Source organism: Pelobates fuscus, chromosome 6, assembly GCF_036172605.1.
Source record: "Pelobates fuscus isolate aPelFus1 chromosome 6, aPelFus1.pri, whole genome shotgun sequence".
NCBI classification, from domain to species: domain Eukaryota; kingdom Metazoa; phylum Chordata; class Amphibia; order Anura; family Pelobatidae; genus Pelobates; species Pelobates fuscus.
This window is the reverse complement of record NC_086322.1, coordinates 217,246,022-217,268,195: the sequence shown is the minus strand read 5'-3', so window position 1 is coordinate 217,268,195 and position 22,174 is coordinate 217,246,022.

The window sequence follows — 22,174 nt, the reverse complement described above, 5'->3', positions numbered from 1 at the left end:
AAAAATTATTTCTTTTAAATCTAAAGCTTAACCTATTGTAAAAACATCACTGGGCAAGTAGGCACAGTATCCAATGTGAACCTCACACAGAAGCTGGCAGGCAGGCACCTGCAATTAGATTACACAGGAAAAAAAAAAGCAGCCTGATGTTCTAGCCCTAAAAAGGGCTTTTTGGGGGTGCTGTCCTTACAGCAGAGATGAGATTAGTCCTTCAGTATTGTAGTGGACACTGAATACCCTAGCCTAGCTATCAATTTCCCTATCTAATCAGCAGCAGCTAAACTTTCCCTCCTCCCACTAAGCATGCAGCTTCAGAATGAATCGAAAATGGATGCTGGGAGGGAGGTTGGAGGGTGTGGAAGGGAGGGAGTGCTGCTGATTGGCTGGAATGTGTCTGCTGACCGAGAGGCACAGGGTCAAAGTTTGCCCAATGATGACGAATAGGGGGCGGATCGAACTGCGCATGTGTCCGCCCGCCGCGGCGAACGCGAACACGCTAAGTTCGCCGGGAACTGTTCGCCGGCGGACAGTTCGGTACATCACTAGTCTTCTATATAAATGGTCAAATCTAAAAAAATAATTTGGTCAGGACTCATTTCATATGATAAATTAATGTTAAATAGATTATGATTAAGAGAGAGGATACAACTTTCTAAGGTTTCTTTACTTCCTTTCCAAATAATAAAAATATCGTCGATGTAACGTTTATAGAGGACCAGATTTGCCCCAATATTCTCTCTAGAAAAAAAATTAATTTTCTTCCCAAAATTACATAGAGATTTGCATAGCTTGGGGCAGATCTGGTCCCCATAGCTGTACCTTGAGTTTGCAAATAAAATTTATCTTCAAACCAAAAAAAATTATTGGTTAAAATGAATAAAATTCCTCTAATTAAAAATTCCGATTGCGTTTCATCAATATCTCCAAACTTATTTAAAAAGAAACGAGTAGCCTCACATCCCTGTTCATGTCTAATTATTGTATACAGGCTATTTACATCGCATGTTGCCATAATAAAATCATCTTCCCATTTAAAATTTTCTAAAATTTGTAACAAACTCATCGTATCTTTACGATACGTCGGGCATTTGACAACAAGTTTTTGTAAAAATTGGTCGATGTACTGTGATAGAGAAGATAAAAGTGAACCAACTCCAGACACAATTGGTCTACCGGGGGGGTTATTAATGTCCTTATGTATTTTCGGTAAAATATATATTACAGGTATCCTTGGGTATTTAGTATTTAAAAAGTCATATTCTTTTTTTTTTGTTAAAATCCCAGTATTAAAACCCTCATCCAAAAACTATTTATATTTAATTTTAATTTCAGGGAGTGGATTATTCATAAGTTCTTTATAGGTTTTTTTCGTCAGTAAGTTGCTTATAAATTTCTTTTAAATATTTATCTTTTTGCCAAATGACGATACCTCCCCCCTTGTCTGCCGGTTTTATTACTACCGATTTATCTTCCTTCAAATCTTTAAGTGCTATTTTTTATTTTTTGGTTATATTTTCTTGATATTTATTAATTGTTTTAATCTTTTTAAGATCTTTAAGACAAAGTTTTTCAAATGATCTCATAATATCGGATTTACAGTTAACTGGATAAAATGTTGATTTGTTTTTTAAGAGAGTATGTGTAAAATTACCAACTTCTTCGACTTCCTTTTCATTTGTCGGAAACTTATTAAAAAACTTTTTTAAACACAATTTTCTTAAAAATCGATTCAAATCTAAAAATGATTCAAATTTATCTAAATTGCAACTTGGGCAAACTTAAAACCTTTCTTAAAAACACATATGCGAATCTGTTAACATTTTTTCAGATAGATTAAAAAATCTAAAATTATCTGTTGAATCGTTTAAATCTATTTTCTCCAAAAACTCTCGTTTCTCCTTTTTTTCTCTCAGTCTCTGATGTCCATTTCTTTCTCTTCTTGTTCTCTGAACCTTTTGAGAGGGGTAAATATTTTCCTCCTTTCCTTGAGTTCTAAGATGCCTTTCCCTAAAAAATCATCTTCGTGATCTTCTCTAAGCTTTTCAAATCTATTGGAGATTATTTTATTTCTCTCTGGAGTCCAGTTTTTATTTTTATTGTCTCTTGTTTCAAAATTTGATCTCTTAGATTTTACTTCAATCCATCCTTCATTTTTTCTATGGTAGTTTTTAGTGTTATCATTATCCTTAAAGGACCTCCACCTAGTTGTTGTTTCTTTAATGGGATGCTGAGGTCTCCTTTTCTTATTGACATTCATAGGTCTAAACTCTTCTCTTAATTTATTCCTTGTGGGATATCTTTCAGAGTTTAGATTACTTTTTTTTCTGATAATTGTCTTTTTTTTAAAGGTCTAATATTGCCATTTTTGTAATCTTCCTGATCCCTATATAGTTTTCTCTTTGTTTCTATAACAGCATTTTCTATATTTTTTTTATCTTTTTCACCATTATTTCAATAAGATTTTCTAATTCTTCCATTTCTTTAAATGGTTCTAATTGCAGCTGAATTTTTCTAATTGATTCATCTAATTGATGTAAACGCTGATGTTTTTGATCTATCAAAACCCCCATCATATGTTTAGAAAATGATTCAAGGGATTTATTCCAAATTCCCATGAAAGTCTCATTATCTTGATCTGAAGTCGGAAGTTTATGGAATCTCAAACCCCTAGGTGTAATTTGGAGTGAGACATATTTTTCCAGTGTAAAAACTTCCCACTTCAGTTTCATCTCTTTGATTAACAATTTTTCCAATTGTAAACATATGGTATCTAAATCATTATTGCTTATAAAATTTCCTATTTTATCAGTATAATTGTAAGAATCTTTTTTCCAGGTCTTTTTGCCATCCTGATCTCAATTCAAAGATTAAGTAGAAAGCAATGTTAACAGAAACAAGAGGTGAAGAGGGCTATAGAATGTTAGCTCACTTGTTTGTCAAGGCAAACCTGGCATGTGGGTCCTATCCTAATGCAATAATGGATATAAAAAAATGAAACATTATGCAAGGAGCTGGTTTGTATTCAACTCAAAAAACAAATATCTGAAAGATTCCGTACTAAAGCAGTAGATTGCTAATTGGCTTCTGATTATAAGTGGTAACATAGCCTTTCACATATGCAGAGAAATAAAACCTGTATTATATTGGTCAGCATAAGCACTTTGTGTTACTGCAAAGTCCATGGTGCACAGAGCGCCCAAAGTCTACTCATTACTAAGTGTGGCTTATAGTTGCAAAAAAAAATCTGCCAGCTCAGGTTTCTATCAAGCATCCTAGAACAATTATACAAAAAAAGGAGATGGAGCAGCGCTAGATAACTAAATACAAAGGAAGCACCCCTAAATAAGGGAAATTCTCTCCAAAAACCCTATAGTAATAGAAAAAGAAAGCGTGTACCAAGGATGAGTCCGATAATAACAAAGTATTTAACCAGGAAAGGTACATTCAGATTACTCTGGTTTCCAAGTACGTCCTGGGGATGTTACCTTAGCCCAACATCCAGGGGTTGTTACTATCACCCAATTTAATGGTACTCTTTTTATCTACCTCGGAAGGATGAAGGGCTGAGTCAACCCTGCCGGGATTTCAACCTGCGACCCAAGGGTTAGAACAGATTCTGCTGATGCATTAGCCCACTGAGTTTCATTTAGAAACAGATAAAATGCAAAATTAAAATATATATATATATATATAGTGTTAGGACCCGCTTAGGGGGGTCTGCCTTGACGTTGGCAGGCGGGCATCCCTCCAATGGCCATTGGAGCAACTAAATGACCTCCATTTGTCTAAATATGCATAGGGATTAAGGAGAAAGCGCAAGTAACATTTTCTTTTCTTTGGTTTTTACTATATATTGGGGCTGATGTGTGTTGTAGTCCTTGCTGCTTAAGCGCAGGACTTCTCTTTTTGTATTTATATATATATATATATATATATATATATATATATATATATATATATATATATATATATATATAAATACAGTAAAAACAGGTACTCAAAGGGAAATTGGCAACCTTGCCAAAAATAAGTATTGAGAATTGATGAAGGTTGTAAATGGTATCTTCCCTCTTGGGCTAATTGGTCACCAGGGGCACTCAGGAGTTATAAAAGGGAAAAGATGAAAATTAAAAACTATAATGAAAGAATTCCAGTCTACTCACATGTCCTAGAGCTTTAGCCAGCTCTGGTGTATTGCACATGCAGTGGAATTGATACCCCCTCTTCTAGGATATATTGGAAGGTAGAGGTTGTTGTTACCGAATAAATGCAGGATGGAAAAAGCAACAATAATGCTTACTGTGTAAAATAAAAGTACCAGGAGTAATAATAGGTAAAACTTACTCACATATTCCTGAGCAGGTAACGCTGCTCAGTTAATACAGCATATGTGGTATAATCCCCACCTGGGATTCTTGGTGAGATCCTCACTAGAGAATTAAAAACGGGAACAATGATGCCAGGTAATAAAAAAATGATAAAAATTAATAAAGGTTTATGGCACAATATAAAGTTGAAATAGCCAATAGACTTTTATTATAAATTATTAAAACAAGCAAAAACAATCCACAACGCGTTTCTCCCAAATAGGGCTTTATCAAGTGATTATCAAACATATACCTGGCATACAGTCTTTTATATGGTAAAACACATAGTAATTTCGAATTTGGCAGGTAGTGATGTTAGTCACGTGGTCACGATCATGACCATAATACTCTTATTTAAAATTTTCTGTTTAATCAGTGTTAAGTTATAAAAGCAAGTTATAGTAAAATAAGTGAAAAAACAAACATACAGTAAAAGGGAGAAGTGGGTGTGAAAGGAAGTGATGTGCCGATATTGTCTGTAACGTCACCTGCCCAAAGAACCATGGGAAATGTAGTAGGGGAAGAAAGGGGCGGAACGCAACTACTTTGGTCAAATACCGATAAGGACTGCAAGAAGAGCAGAAACGGACAGGGAATAGGAGTAATATAAATATTATAAATATACTTTGATAAAAATATAGGAGGGAAATCCTTGAATAAAATGGCCAGTGGTCGATCAAATGGGTGGGGCCTGGAGTGGACCGATAGCAGAAAAATGGAAGGGGGTGTGAAATATAAACAGAGGCCACAAGCAAAAATCATCGGGCACTGTGGGTCATGTGACTGCTCACGGTGGCCATATTGGGAGGGGAAGAAAAGTAATAAAAAAGGGGAATGTAAGTGTCCATATTGTAAATAAAACATTCTCCACAGCTGCCATATTGGGAAGGATAAAAGAAGAGGGGAAAATATTTGAACTAAGTGGCTACGTTTGGGAGTGGAATAAAACACTGGTTTAGGCAAATGGGAAAAATATATAAAAAGACAAAGGGAAAAACAAGAATAAAAGGCATCAAAGTTTAGGTGGTAATTTTAAGTGGCATAACTCATGATTCAGACCATACGGGACCAAAATGTTGAAGTTAAATATGAATTTCATCTCTTCTGTTCCAATTCTTATGATCTAGTCCCCTCCCCTCCAATTTTTAATCCACAGAAGAAAAAAATATCTGGGTTCTTATTGTAGAACACCTTGAATTGTTGGGACACGGTATGGGTTTCTAATCCCTTTTTTAATGTTGCGTACATGTTCTAACATTAAGTTCTCTTATAGTTCTCCCAAATAATTAGTATATTGCAGGGACATTTGAGGATATAAATCATCACTCCTTTCGAATGACAAGGTAAATGATCTCGAATTATAAATTTTGTTTATGTACGGTTTCATGTCTGTGATGTCTTTTCTTACTTTTTGTACTTTTACATGGTAGGCATGTGCCACATCCACAAAAGCCTTTATTTAAATAAAATAAAGGTTAAGGTGCTGGGGTTCTTAAGCTACTTTGAACCAAATGGTTTTTGATATTTTTTTGCTCCTCTATATATGATTCTCGGACTTTCTGGTTGGTTTCATAGGATTGGGTCGTCCCTCAGGATATGCCAATACTTATATTGGATTGTTTCGTATATTTAATTTCCACTAAAATTACAGATGAATGAGATCCATCCTCCATTTTGTTTGTATTCTAGTAAGTTGTTTTTTTTTGGGGGGGGGGAATTTTCCTCACTTCTCCAAGCGTTTCCTCAAGGTTATCTCTATCTATCCGCCGCTTGTAGTATGTCCGATAAGGAAGCTCCCTATGTAAAGGCCAATAACGCTGTCGCACATCTAATGGAATACGCACCAAACAGTGGATCAATACCAGCTAGGGACATAAGAAATCAGACCCACCTAGATAATGTGGTAACCAAAACTGGTCCATAAGGTTTGACATAAAAACAATTGTCAAGAGGACGACAATTGTAGAGTAGCCGTGGCAATGACATAAGCATGCAACGTTGATACCACACAGTTGGGAAAAACTGATGATAAACAACGTTAAGTCCGATTTGGTACGACACCATCTGGAGAAAAGAAGACATCCGCATCAAAAGCGCATACATCAAATAACCGTTGGAAAGAGACCAGACAGAGGAGAAGGGTAAACTTAGCTGTTAACTGACATAGTGATAATCTATCATTGGCAAATCCTTTAAAAAGCAAAGAAACTTGTCAATGTCCCATAAATTTGTGTATATAGAAGCGCTGGCGTTTTTTTCAGAGCCAAATACTCCGAAACAATCAGCAAACCAAAGGACCCTGACCCACTGGCTTCTCCGGAACCGAAACGTGGACGGCAGCAATGGCCGAATGAACAACCTTATGGGAACGATATGACTTATCTTCCGAATAGAGGGACAACAGGAAATTTTATATTGATGAAACAGGGGCAGTAAAGGAATTGAGATTCCATTCCAAACACCAATTGAACCAAGAATCCCAAACTGAGAGGTAACATCTCTTCGTTACCTGGGCCGAGGAATCGTAAAGGAGGTCTCTAGCTGCCGGTGAAAATGCAATACTCCAGGAACCCCTAAAAGACTCATAGGCTGCTGTGTAGAATTTATTATTTACAATAATGGCAACCAAAGAGAGGTATCTGTCCTGCAGCATAGGATGAGAATTCCCTACTTGGTCCCTGAGTAGCATCAAGTCATATGGCAGGAGGAGATGGTCCTCGCAAGATAGGTGAGATCTGGGAACAAAGGTTGACTCGGTCAAAGTGGAGTCAAAAGGAGCACAATCATTCTCTGTAGTAGAGTATGGTGCAGAACCCTTGCGATCATTGCCAATGGAGGGAAGCAGATGCCCGTAGGAATGTATCCACAGCTGAACTTTCTGGGTCTGGCAGCCAGCTGTAGAAATTTTGGTGTTTGGTCCAGGATGCAAACAGGTCCAATTGCAATGGACCCCTCCGAGCATCCAAGATCGCAAACACTTGAGGATCCAGTTGCCAATCACTGTTATCCTGCTAATGATGAGAGAACCAGTCTGCGGTGAGGTTGGTGTCTCCTGGGAGATGTTCTGCCATTAGTGTTATGTTGCGTGGGAGGCAATAATCCAAGATTTATTTCAAGAGCTCTGCCAATGTTTGGGAGCATGTGTCTCCGAGATAATTAATGTCTCAGACTGCAGATACATTGTCAATGCAAAATAGAATAGGGCAATTGGAACTTCCATTTGCAAGGCTGCGAATGGTGAAGGCACTTGCCAATAATTCCTGACAATTGGTATGCAGGGAGACCTCCTGTGTTGTCAATGCGCCCTGGATGTACATCCGTCAGTGGCACCCCAACTACATCGGCTGGAGTCTTATTCCAGTACAAAATTTGGATGATTGCCAAAGGTGGCCCATCCATTCCATGCTTGCATGCATTTGAGCCACTATCTGAGTTCTTGAATGAGAGAATAGTGCAGCGCACTCAGACTACAAAAAAATACAAAAAACAAAGAAGGCTACTAAAATGCCTAACTCAGTATAAATATGGGGATTTGGTTCCACCATATGGCCATATGTTGTTAAGCCCACCACTACTTTCAAAGTACCCCATTATCGGTGGGTCCTACACTACACTGTGGGAGACAAAATAATAGTAATCGTGTTATAAATAATATAGTGTTAAATACTAGTAAGAGCATAGTGAGTATACAAACAAAAGTGATGAAAGCAATTAAAAGCAGTGTTAAAGCTAAATAATTAATGTGTTAGTGCTGAAAATGAGTATACTCACTAATGCAGATGACTGTGCTCACTGGAAAAAATAATAAAGGTGACTTGACTACTGATAAACTCCTCCTTAATATACACACCTGTGGCCACCTCTAAAGGAGACTCTGAAGCTGGGGGGCCTGGGCGGGGTGCTTAACCCCTAAGGAATCTGGTCTGGACTCCAAATATAGTATAAACAGAGAAAGGATAGGGGGCACTCCCGAGACCTGAATTTTGCATGAAAGGTGCTGCCGCTGTGACCAAGATTTCATGAATGAGAGAATAGTGCAGCGCACTCAGACTACAAAAAAATACAAAAAACAAAGAAGGCTACTAAAATGCCTAACTAAGTATAAATATGGGGATTTGGTTCCACCATATGGCCATATGTTGTATCTGAGTTTTTGTCGAACTTCTGTTATCAGGATCGTCTGCTCGTATAAGTGGGGTTCCTCTTGAGAAAATAAACTTTTACGCATTGTGTAGCAGACCCGGGAATATTTCCTGAATCGAGGAGAAATGCAAACCCATGATCCGTGCGAGGAGTCTGAACAGAATAAAGTCCCAACGCAGTATCTTGCGAATCAGACTTTCTCCAAAGTGTACAAGGCTGTGAGTTGATGTCGAACCACCGGAAATGTACATACTGAGCGGGAACCAATGATGATTTTGCGCTATTAATCATGAAAGCCAGTGATTCCAACAACTCCACCTTGTAATTCATGTGGGTCACTAGCTGTGCTTGTACCTTTGTAAAACAACATGGTGCTGAACTAATCCCGAAACGGGAGGCAAGTGAATTGCCACAGAGCTCTGTTCCACAAAAATCGTAGGAATGTGCGACTTTCCTCATGAACCAGAACTGAGAGGTAAACATCTTTGTGATCCAGGCAGGTGAACTAATCGCCATCTTGGAGAAGATCTCGTAAGAGATGAATTCTTTCCATCTTGAACTGCTGATAAACGACATGGGTGTTTAATTCCCACGGTTGATGACCTGTCTTTTTTCACACTAAAAATATATTGCTGAAGCTCCTTGGTTCGTGGCGGGTCGAATGGCACATTTCTCCTACAATTCTTGCAATTCCTATTTTATTAGCCATGCGTCTGTGGCCACAAAATGCAGTGGGCGAGGAAGATGATTGGACTGGAATGACCTCTATGTGATAGCCCCAAATTATCTGCAGAACCCAGGTATCCATGCCTCTGCCTGCCATTCATCTAGGGCGGAGAGGGAAGGGGTTAGGTCTTGCTCCTCATCCAAGGAGATATCTTGTTTTGGTAGAGGCACTGGATGCATTCCCTTACCCTGTTTAAGGGCCCTTGCCCTTTCAATTTTGCTTTGCCGCGCGGGTTCGTCCTCAGACATGTGCATATACTGGGAATGTTTGGCAGGTTGCTTGGCTGACTCATGGCCCACAGATAATGCCTTAGTCAAGGTTTTCTCCACCATGGCCGCGACTTTACCACTCCCGTCAGGTATCGCCAAACTTGATCCGGTCCCTAAAGAGGCAGGTCATAACAGAGGCAGGCAGTATGCAAATACCAAGAACTCTGCAAAACCTGCAGTTTGCAGGGAATAAACCTGCACAAAATGGCTGACCCAGATCTCAAGATACAAGATTCAAGATGGCTGCATTATAACCAGCAAAAAAAATGTGCATGTGCGAAAGAAACCAAACACCATGGGTATAAGGCGAATGGTTCCTGCAAGAGACAAATGTATACTTTGCAGTGAATGAAGCCGCAAGTGAACAACAGTGTGCAATAAGTGTGCTCAAGTGACCACCGCAATATGTAATACAATGATTAGTCACAAATATCGGACTCCAATCTTGGTGTAAAATCACCCAACTTGTGTACCAATAATTGGTAATAAGAAAACAGGTATAAAATACTAAGTCCCACTTTACACGTTTCACCTCTACAACACTAATTAAAACAATCAAAAATATTGGAACTTATTATAAATGAGCAGCTATACACATACAAAAAAGTTCCCAAATTTCAACAAACCGTATTGAAAAATCAAAGTGACAGCATTTAGTGAATCTTCCCTTAACCCCTTAACTTGTGGTATTAAAGGGAATCATGACATGTCACACATGTCATGTGTCCTTAAGGGGTTAAATAAAATTCAAAAACAGGTTAGTATGTGTTCTCTACACAGTAGTTTCACTGGAAAGTAGTGTTCAGAGTTAAAAGGCAGGGTATCTGTATTCAATGAACAGTGCAACAGTTATTCCTTAACTCGATATATCTATAAGAAGATACAAAAGCAGAACATAGTACAGCACTGTATTTTTTTTTCTTTCAATTTGACAGTTTTTATTTCGTTTTACTTTGATGGGTAAGGGTACAGAAAAGAAGAGGAGGGAAAAAGTTCAATACATATAAACACAGTGCATTCCCTTAACATTGGTTCTTACATTTTTTTTTTTTTTTTTACAGAGCGTGGCGTGATGTGTGTACCATGCTTTTTCAGTTGGGGTATCTTAGGTCTCAATTCCCTTGTTGCACCATGATGGTGTATTGTTCTGAAGCTGCTATGGATCCTCATGTAGTTATTTTTGGTGTTTTTCGTTTTTCAACCCCCCCCTCGGCCATCCCCCCGGTGGTATGTGTAGATGCCCAGTCTCTGCTCAAGGGGCCTCAACTGTGGGGAGGGGGGGGGGGGGGGGGTGAAGCCTGGGGGTTGGTTTGTCAGGCGGGAGGTCTGCTAGTGTTCTGGGATTTTGGACGTTGTCACTTTTCCAGGTGGCTTCTGAGATCCCTAGTGAGGGTTGTGTGCAATTCATTCGGGGTCTCCCTGTATTCACTCACTTTTCGGGAGTTTGCGTTCTCTTAGTAGATTACCTTCCCCTCTCTTTCTGGTGTTCCGCATGGGGGGGGAAGGGCAACATATAGGTGGGATGGGGAGGGCTTTACATATTTACATATTTACATGTGAGTGTTGTTGCATTGCTCTGTGGTACCTTCTACCTGAGGGGTTATCTCTCTATGTGCGGTCTATATCTGTTTGAAGGGTGTGTTGTGTGGTGGGGTTCCTTTTTTACCTCGGTGTGTTCTGAGTTCTAGGGCCCAGGTTGTGACCGGTGTGCGGCCCGTCTGTACTCGGTTTGGGTTCACTCAACCCTCTCTATCTGGTTTCTCATCGTTAGCCAGTAGTCTGCCCACATTTGTCCAGCCTTTGCCCCTTGTTTCCTAATCTGTTGGTCTGCCATTAGTTTGTATTCCCAATTAGTTTGGATTTGCTGCATCAGCATATTTTTCGTGGGGGCTTCTCGTGTCTTCCATGCTCTGGCTATGAGGGTACATGCTGCTATTAGTGTGTGAAATAATAGTTTGGTGTGGACTTTCGTCAGCTTCTCAGGCCATATATACAAGAGGCACAGCTTGGGTGTCAGCTCTATAGGCATAGGTAGTAAGTGGGTAAGAATCTTGCCCACTGTGTTCAAGTAGGGTCAGATGATCCTACATGTCCACCATACATGGTATACAAACACAGAGATAAAGCACCGCGCTTACAGCAGCAGTAGCTTAGTATCCAACAGCTTAAAATACATAGTAAAAACAAAGAGAACGTTACCTGCGCTCTGGCCTAAATCCCCATGTGCATTTAAACAAAATGGAGGCTCTTTAGTTTTATTCCAATGACCATTTGAATATATAAGCTCACCAGCCACGTCAAGGCAAGCCTCAATAGGTGAGTTCCTACACTAGCCATTAGATATGCTGATATCAGCCAAGAATCTCCAGTGAGACAGGAAGGGGTATTTTATAAACCCTTTAACCCTTTATAGGGCTTCTACACATACAATAAACGTTGCTGAAATCAGACAAAGTGAGACAGAAAGGGGTGTTTTATAAACCCTTTAACCCTTTACAGGGCTTCTAAACATTCAATAAACGTTGCTGGTATCAGACAAAGTTTAAACGTCTCTAATGAGACATGAAGGGGTGTTTTATAAACCCCTACATACTTTACCCTGAATAGGGCTATAACACATACAAATCACCTTGCTGGTATCAGCTAAAAGGCAAATTTCTCTGAGACAGGAAGGGGTGCTGCCCCTACATACTTATAAAGTCTTAATAAGACAAACGTGGGGAGCCTGGCAGCAATGTAACATAGCTGTGTGATTAAAAAATTAATATACAAACACAAAGATAAAGCACCGCACTTACAGCAGCAGTAGCTTAGTATCCAACAGCTTAAAATACATAGTAAAAACAAAGAAAACGTTACCTGCGCTCTATGTGTAGGCTTCATCAAGTGGATTTAGACACACTTGGTTTTATAGGGCAACAAACAATTCAAAATTTGCACTAAAATTAAGTCACTGGTCACATGACCCTCAAGGGGAACAAATGACCAGTGAAAAATTACAATAATCTGTCTAAAACAGCTTGATAAACAATCAACACGAGAGAATATACCGTATTTATCGGCGTATAACACGCACTTTTTCTCCCTTAAAATAGGGAGGAAATGATGTGTTCAGCGTTGGAACTTCAATTTCAGGTTCCGGTTTCCGGCGGGACTGAAACCGGAACCTGAAATTTAAGTTCTAGTACCGCGGTGCGCGCTGTGAAGCCGGCCCACGCTTCAAGACAGGTAAGTAATTATGTGACAAGGGGAGGGGGGGACACTATGGGACAAGGGGAGGGGGGGACGCACTATGGGACGTGGGGAGGGGGGTGGACACTATGGGACGTGGGGAGGGGGGTGGACACTATGGGACGAGGGGAGGGGGGGACACTATGGGACGAGGGGAGGGGGGGAAACTATGGAAAAGGGGGGAGAATACTATATATATATATATATATATATATATATATATATATATATATATATATATATATATACACTGCTCAAAAAAATAAAGGGAACACTTGTAAACGACACAATGTAACTCCAAGTCAATCACACTTCTTTTTTTTTTGTTATTAATAATTTTTATTTCATTATAATTAATAAACACATATACTTTACACACACACATATACAATTAATATTAATAGACTCCGCCAATCAAATTTACAAAAATTGACATCCAAATACATCGAAATCATGAATAGGTCTACAATGTCAGAAAAAAAAAAAAGACCAATATCACAAACATAATGCACCAGTCATCTTAGAATGTATCCCTTATAGAAAAACTGTATCTATCATCTTAGAGGAAGCTCATTCATTTATACCTTTGAGGAAAAAAACAAAGGAGTCTATTGTATATACTAATTAATTGAATTAAGACGTTTTTAGTTATGGAATATGAATTATATCTTACTTCAAATATCATGTTCACTCAAGATCAATCAGTTTATCTATCCATTCTGCAATCCAACTACTGTTCTGATCAGTCTTTTTATTAATCCACTTAAGGCCCTGTTCCATTTTACACTGGAATACAATTAGCTTTTTTAAAATTGGCCAACTAACAAACATCCAGTTTCCAGTATCTGGCCAATAGTAGTTTTGTGGCCACAAAAAAGTTAGCATTAGAGCTTGTCTAGGGTGTAAATCCGGCCAGTCAAGATGTAATATTGCTATTTCAATTCTTTTGTCTATTTTAAATTTCCCTAGGACCTGAAGCTTTTCATAAGTCATATTCCATAATTTAGCTGCTACTTCACATTTCCACCACATATGTATATAGTCTGCCTCAACTTTGTCACATCCAACATTTGGTATCTTTATTATGAGAGAACTTGGAAACTTTTTTGGGATCCAGATACCAAAAATGTATCAGTTTATATTGATTCTCCGCTATATTCAAACAATGTATGTCTCGACTAAATCTCCTTGCCGCCAGCCAATCTTTCTCATAAATATGAATCTGTAAGAGCTCAGCCCATTTATTCATATACTTATTTTTCACACCAGCTGTTAGGCATGATATTAAGGCATATGATTTGGCCATTACCTTGGGAGTTATATGTTCACAAAATATCTTATTTAGAATAGTCATTAATTGAACCTCTCCTTTCAAAACAGAATTTTGTAAAAAGCCCTTTCTCCTAAGATAAGAAAACACCTCTTTACAAGGCAAATCGTATTCAGAATTCAAATTTGGTAAGGTTTTCATCATCCCATCTTTATATAGATCTGAGACCTTCTCAATACCACAGCTCTTCCAAGTAGTTAATGATAGGTCCTGTATATTATTTTCCAGAACCTTAATACTAAGGCTATTAATAATTGTATTCTTTCCTCCCATCTTGTTCTTAATCAGAGTCCAAAACTTTCCAAGATGCCCACTAATAAAAAATTCTCACCTATTTCCCTCCAATTCAGATAATGAATATTCCATAATAGGCAGGAGAGTTTGTTGGCTCTCAATATGGTACCAACATTCATCAACGTCCTCTGGAATTTGCATTAAATAAATGTGGCTAATCATATTTGCATAATAATAATTTTTCAGAATAGGCATACCCAAGCCCCCCCTCCTTTACTTTATATGCCATATGTCGATTATTTATTCACGTTTTTTCCCCATGCCAGATAAATGTAGAAATACTCGTCTGTGCCATATTTAACCAATTGTCCGATATTTGAATGGGAAGGTGTCTAAATATATATAACCATTTAGGAATAATATAGGCCTTTATCACATTAATCCTACCAATCCGTGATATAAACATGGTATTCCATCCTTTAAGTGTATAATTCATCTCTTTCAATACGGCCATACAATTTATTTCCATTTTGGTATTAACATCCGGTGAAATTTTAATTCCCAAATAATTGAATTCTATGTCTGTCCACAAAAAAAATCATAATTTTGCTGCATAACTGCTTTAGATGACTCATCTAGATTAATACCCACGATCACAGTTTTATCTGTGTTCAATTTATAGTTAGAGAATATTGAGTAAGCATTAATCACTTCCATTAAGGCAGGCAGGGATTTATGAGGGTTCGTAAGTGTCACCAATATGTCATCCGCATACATTCTAATCTTTATTTCTCCCTTAGAAATAAAATATCCCTGTATACTATTACTTTATCTTATCTTAATTGCTAATATTTCTATTGTTAAGATGTAAAGCAAAGGTGACAATGGGCATCCTTATCTGGTCCCATTACCAAGGGGAAACCAGTCAGCACAAATATGTTGTCCAATAGTTCTGGCTATAGGGGAACTATATAAAGCTTTAACTGCCCTGCACAACTGTTCTCCAAAGCCATATAATTCTAGGATCTGCATCAAAAAGCCGCACTCCACCCGATCAAAAGCCTTTTCTGAATCTAAGGCAAGGATAACTAATTCTTTGTTCTTTTTTTAGCCAAATCTAAGATATCAATTAATTTCCTATTATTTACTGAACTACGTCCAGGGACAAATCCCACGTGGTCTTTAAAAACAACTTTTTTGAGTCTAGCAGCAATGATAGATGAAAAAAATCTTTGTGTCTGTATTAATTAAAGATATCGGCCTATAGTTTTTTTACATATGCAGGATCTTTATTCTGTTTGGGGATAGGAAGAATATTAGCCGCAAGAAATTCCGCGGGGCATTTGGCCAGCCTAATAAAGTTATTGAACGCTAGAGTCAATTCCGTTACGATTTTATTCTTGACAATTTTATAAAAGGATTCCCTAAACCCATCAGGGCCTGGGGCTTTTTTTTTCTTAAGAGTGTCAATAGCGTCTGCGACCTCTGACTCCTCAAGGGCTCTATCACTTCCTGTTGTTTTTTATTAATTGTAGATATATTAAGACCCTTAATAAAATCTGTCAATTCCCTAATTTAGTTTTATCCGCACTATTATCTAAAGCTTTGTAATAATCATTGAATATCCGACCAATATCATTAGGGGCTCTATATATCTTATCTTTGTGTATTATTGTATCAATCCGGCATACAGCTTGCTGTTTTTTTAGTTTATTGGTCAGCATTCTGTCTATACGATTCCTTTTCATATACCATTTCTAATTTCTCAAGATTATTAGATATTCGATTCATATTTAATACGTTAAGATTATTCTTAATTTTTCGATTTTGTTCTGCCTTTTCTTTAGTTGGAAATTCTTTATTACTTTTTTCTAACTTATATAAAGAAATGTACATATCTGCTGAGTTATTTCCTCTTTTCTTATTCTCATATGCTTCCAACTTAATTAAATGGTCTCTTATGACAGCCTTATATGCTAGCCACCTACTCCCAGGTGCCGAATCTTTGTTTTCTAAAAAGTAGAAATCTGTCATTTTGGCAATATAATCTTTATTATAGTCACTTCTCAAAAGTGATTTATTCAATCTCCATTGTCTAAAAGTTTGTTTCTGGTTATGATGTACTTCCCACACTACCGTGTTATGATCTGACCATATTATTGATTTAATTAATACCTTTTTAATGGAACTAACCAATGAAATATTATCTAACAACATATCTATTCTAGCATGAGCAATGTCTGTAAGAAAAATGCGTAAAATCATATTCCTTGGGATGGAAAATTCTCCAAACATCATATAAAGCAGCCTTTTTCAAGACAGTAGAAAGGGCTTTCGCCTTGCGTTGTAATACTGTATCAATTTGGACCCCTTTTTTCATTCTTTTATCCCATTCCGTGTCCAAGACACAGTTAAAGTCTCCAGCCAGTATCACCCTACCTCTTGAGATTTTGTCTACTTTATCTACTACTTCCCTCACAAAAGCCACTTTACCCGAGTTAGGAGCATAAATGTTGGCTAGAGTATATATCTCATTATTTAATTTACAAATCAATATAATGTATCTAGCCATTGGGTCAGTTTCCTGATACAAGACTTCCCATGCTATATCTTTCCCAATCCAGATAGCTACTCCACTCTTTTTTCCTTCCTTCGAAGATGCTTTAATCACATAAGCAGTTTGCTTCCCCAGATAATATTCCTTATTAGATTCCACCCAGTGGGTCTCTTGTATAAAGCAAACCTGTATTCTTTCCTCTTTAAGCATCTCTATTAAAGCCTTTCTTTTTTTGCGGACTGTTGAGACCCTGGGTGTTTATTGTGAGCATCCTAACCATAGTTTAAATCATATTTTTTCATTTTTCCTCCGATAACTGGTTTAAACAAAACAACACTTACAAACAAGAGCCTACCAGACTCTTTCTAAAACCCAAACCCACAGTCCTTAATCCTCCCATAAGGACTATCAACATGTCAATTACACTTCTGTGAAATCAAACTGTCCACTTAGGAAGCAACACTGAGTGACAATCAATTTCACATACTGTTGTGCAAATGGGATAGACAACAGGTGGAAATTATAGGCAATTAGCAAGACACCCCCAATAAAGGAGTGGTTCTGCAGGTGGTGACCACAGACCACTTCTCAGTTCCTATGCTTTCTGGCTGATGTTTTGGTCACTTTTGAATGCTGGCGGTACTTTCACTCTAGTGGTAGCATGAGACGGAGTCTACAACCCACACAGGTAGTGGCTCAGGTAGTGCAGCTCATCCAGGATGGCACATCAATGTGAGCTGTGGCAAGAAGGTTTGCTGTGTTTGTCATTGTAGTGTCCAGAGCATGGAGGCACTACCAGGAGACAGGCCAGTACATCAGGAGACGTGGAGGAGGCCGTAGAAGGGCAACAACCCAGCAGCAGGACCGCTACCTCCGCCTTTGTGCAAGGAGGAACAGGAGGAGCACTGCCAGAGCCCTGCAAAATGACCTCCAGCAGGCCACAAATGTGCATTTGTCTGCTCAAACGGTCAGAAACAGAATCTATGAGGGCCCGATGCCCACAGGTGGGGGTTGTGCTTACAGCCCAACACCGTGCAGAACATTTGGCATTTGCCAGAGAACACCAAGATTGGCAAATTCGCCACTGGCGACCTGTGCTCTTCACAGATGGAAGCAGATTCACACTGAGCACATGTGACAGAGTCTGGAGACGCTGTGGAGCACGTTCGGCTGCCTGCAACATCCTCCAGCATGACCGGTCTGGCAGTGGGTCAGTAATGGTGTGAGGTGGCATTTCTTTGGGGTCCGCACAGCCCTCTATGTGCTCGCCAGAGGTATAAGGTACCATAGATGAGATCCTCAGACCCCTTGTGAGACTATATGCTGGTGCGTTTGGCCCTGGCTTCCTCCTAATGCAAGACAATGATAGCCCTTATGTGGCTGGAGTGTGTCAGCAGTTCCTGCAAGACAAAGGCATTGATGCTATGGACTGGCCTGCCCGTTCCCCAGACCTGAATCCGATTGAGCACATCTGGGACATCAGGTCTCGCTCCATCCACCAACGTCATGTTGCACCACAGACTGTCCAGGAGTTGGCAGATGCTTTAGTCCAGGTCTGGGAGGAGACCATCCGCCACCTCATCAGGAGCATGCACAGGCATTGTAGGGAGGTCATACAGGCACGTGGAGGCCACACACACACTACTGAGCCTCATTTTGACTTGTTTTAAGGACATTACATCAAAGTTGGATCAGCCTGTAGTGTGTTTTTCCACTTTAATTTTGAGTGTGACTCCAAATCCAGACCTCTATGGGTTGAAAAATTTGATTTCCATTTTTTTATTTTTGTGTGATTTTGTTGTCAGCACATTCAGATATGTAAAGAACAAAGTATTTCAGAAGAATATTTAATTCATTCAGATCTAGGATGTTATTTTTGTGTTCCCTTTTATTTTTTTGAGCAGTGTATATCACTGCAGCATGTACTATAATTGTAACTTGAAAACAAGCTTTATTAAGAATAATAGATCGAAAAAAGCATTTATATAAATTGTTTCAGACAGAGTACTAACAGAATACTTTTTAGGTACAATTGCTCTAGAAAGTGCTACAGCTGTGGGCTATTGACACCCCTTAGTGACCAGACCATTTTTTCAATTTTCTTACCATTAATGACCAGGGCTGTTTATACGTTTCTGCGGTGTTTGTGTTTTTTGCAAGTTATAGGGCTATAAGTACAAGTAAGACATTGCTGTTTCAAAATATATAGTTTTAAAATGTATCAATAGTGACATTGTAACACGGTTATCTGTCATAAATCTCTGAATCACACCTCACATGTACATATTTTTTTTAAAGTAGACAACGCAGCATATTCAATATGGGGTATGTCCACAAACACTGGCCAAAGTTAGCATTTATATTTGTTTGTGTTATAAATGCCAAAAACTATTATGAACGCTAACTTTTGCCAGAGTTTGTGACTAAGTGGCTACTAAAAAAGATTGGACATACCCCATATTGAATACCCTGGGTTGTCTTCTTTTGCAAATGGTATGCCATCATGGGGTAATTCTCATTCCTGGGCTATCATGCGCTCTCAAAGGCAACATAACCAGTCTGGCAAATTTTAATGTAAAGAAATGGAAAATCAAGCCATATGTTTGACCCTGTAGCTTTTTAAAAACACTATAAAACCTGTACATGGGGGGTACTGTTATATTCGGGAGACTTCGCTGAACACAAATATTAGTGTTTCACAACAATGATATCATCAGTAAAAGTGCCATTTGTGTGAAAAATGCAAAAAAAATCACTTTCACTGACTATCATCGCTGTGATATGTTTTACTGTTTTGAAACACTAATATTTGTGTTCAGCGAAGTCTCCCGAGTAAAACAGTACCCCCCCCCCCCCATGTACAGGTTTTAGGGTGTCATGGAAAGTTACAGGGTTAAATAGAGTGCTAGCAAATTAAAGGAACACTATATTTGCCCAAAACATACCTGTTTTTAAAGTTTAATTATACAACTAACTGCTTTATAACCTTTGCAACCCCCCTTACAACTTCCAGCGGCTCTAATGGTCTTGCAGCGATGCCTCGATGGCGATTGGTCGTAGTCTTCTATTGGGGGTACTGTCTGATAGCCCAGACAGTCCCCCCTCTGCAAAAAAAAAGGCCCCCAGGGGCTATGTGACCGCCACCATAGGTTTCAATAGTGCTGCCAGCAGGGGGACTGCCTATACTGACCGGCAGTCCCCCTGCTGGGGAAAATAGTAAAAAAAAAAAAAAAATATATATATATATATATATATATATATATATATAAAATACAAAAACAATTAAAAATAAATATAAAATTTAAATAATTAAAAAAAATACAATATACAGGAATACCTCTCTTAACGCTGTAGATGGGTTCCAACTGCTATGAGTGCTAAGCAAAACAGCTCTAAACGGGGCAGTTTAACATGGGGAAGATAGGCATAGGGAATCAACTATGAAAAGACACACCAATACAATTTAAAACTTTTTTTACTTGCTGTGAACTGCACTCAGCAGCATAAATAAAAAGCTAAGTAAACTAAGGGTATTGCACCCAATAAATGAAAGAAACCTTACCAAATAAAAGATACAGTCCAAAAATAAAAAATGTTTAAATGATGGATGTGGAGGCTCCAGGGTCGTCGTCCTGCCTCGTTTTTTTGGCCACAAATTGGGCAAGGGTCATTTGTCTATGCTTCTTGCGGCTATCCAGCAGATGACGGTAGCAAGACGCCCCTCCCAGCACAATGCGCCTTGCATTCCTGCTCCTAGTTGCATCAGGATCATTGGCCACCAGCTCATCCATTATGTCATTAACCTGATGCAATGCCCTGTTTAGGAGCTCAGAGGAAAGCTCTTTTGGAGGCTCAGTGTCCGAGTTGCTGGTGTCCTGAGGTTTCTGTGCGCACTGTTCAGCCAGTTCTTCGAGGTCCTCATTGTTGAGGCTCTCACCTGAAGCCTGAACTAACTGCTCGATGTCCTGAGCATCTGTGTCTCCTAGTCCAGCCGTGGTCACAAGGTCAATTATCTCCGCTATGATGGGCTCTGATAGTTGCACATCCTCACACAGCTCTGGCCAGATCTTTTTCCACACAGCCTTGAGGCACTGCTGTGTCACCTCCTTCCAGGAAAGATCAATGTTGGAGACTGCCTTCATAATGTGGTACTGCTTGTCTTCACGGTCCGTGTGTTCAATCTGATGGAATGTGCGGCGGAGATAGTAGGCCTTGAAGGTGGCAATCATCCCCCTGGTCCATAGGCTGGATAAGCGACGTTGTGTTGGGTGGTAGGAACAGGGCCTCCACAGGAATGCAGGTGGGTAGCTCAGCCAAGTTAGTCGGGTGGCTTGGCGCATTGTCCATGATGAGCAGCACTTTCTCCTCCAGTCCCTTGCGCCGACAATAACGCTGCACGGAAGGGCAGAAATGGTCAGTGAACCACTCTGTAAAAATATCCCTGGTGATCCATTCCATCCTGTTTGCTTTCCAAATGACTGGCAAGCTGGACTTGCTAATGCCCCTCATTGCCCTCGGTGTCTGGGAGTGGTACACCAGCAATGGCTTTATACCGAAGTCACCGCTGGCATTCCCACCCAAAAGAAGGGTCAGTCTGTCTTTCGCCACTTTAAAGCCCGGTACTCTCTTCTGCACTCTGGAGATGAACGTGCGGCTTGTCATGCGCTTCCAGAAGAGCCCTGTCTCATCCACATTGAAGACAACCTCCGGTGGATAGCTCCCTCTATCCACCATGTCCTTTAAAGAGTCTGGAAAGGTTGCAACAGCTCCAGTGTCCGCACTTGCCGCTTCACCAGTGATCTTAAGGTTGTAGAGGTTGTACCTTTTCTTAAAGCGGTCAAACCAACCTCTACTTGCTGCAAAACTCTCCATCACATCTGTATGTGAGCGTAAATGCTCTTCGCCTTCTCCATCAAGATGGCCTGGCTGAGAGGCATGTTACGCTCCTCATCTATCCATATGGAAAGCCTCTTCTCCATCTCCTCAAGAGCGTAGGACCTGGAGCGGGTCATCTTCTTGGCTGAAGAAGCAGTGCTGGTCGTCGCTGATGTGCGGTTCTTATCCTTGTTTTTGAGGATAGTACGGATAGTGGAGGTAGGCAAATGTAGATCTGCCCCTATATCCACCTGGCGCTCTCCTTTATCCAGGCGGTCCAGTACTTGGATCTTGACATACAGAGGAATACTCTGGTGCTTGCCCTTAGCCTGCTCCTCTTTGCGCTCAGACATCTGTAAAACAGTATAAAAATACAATGAATGTAGATTTTCATTATGCAACACAATGGAACAATGCCAATACATTATTCTGTACTGTACC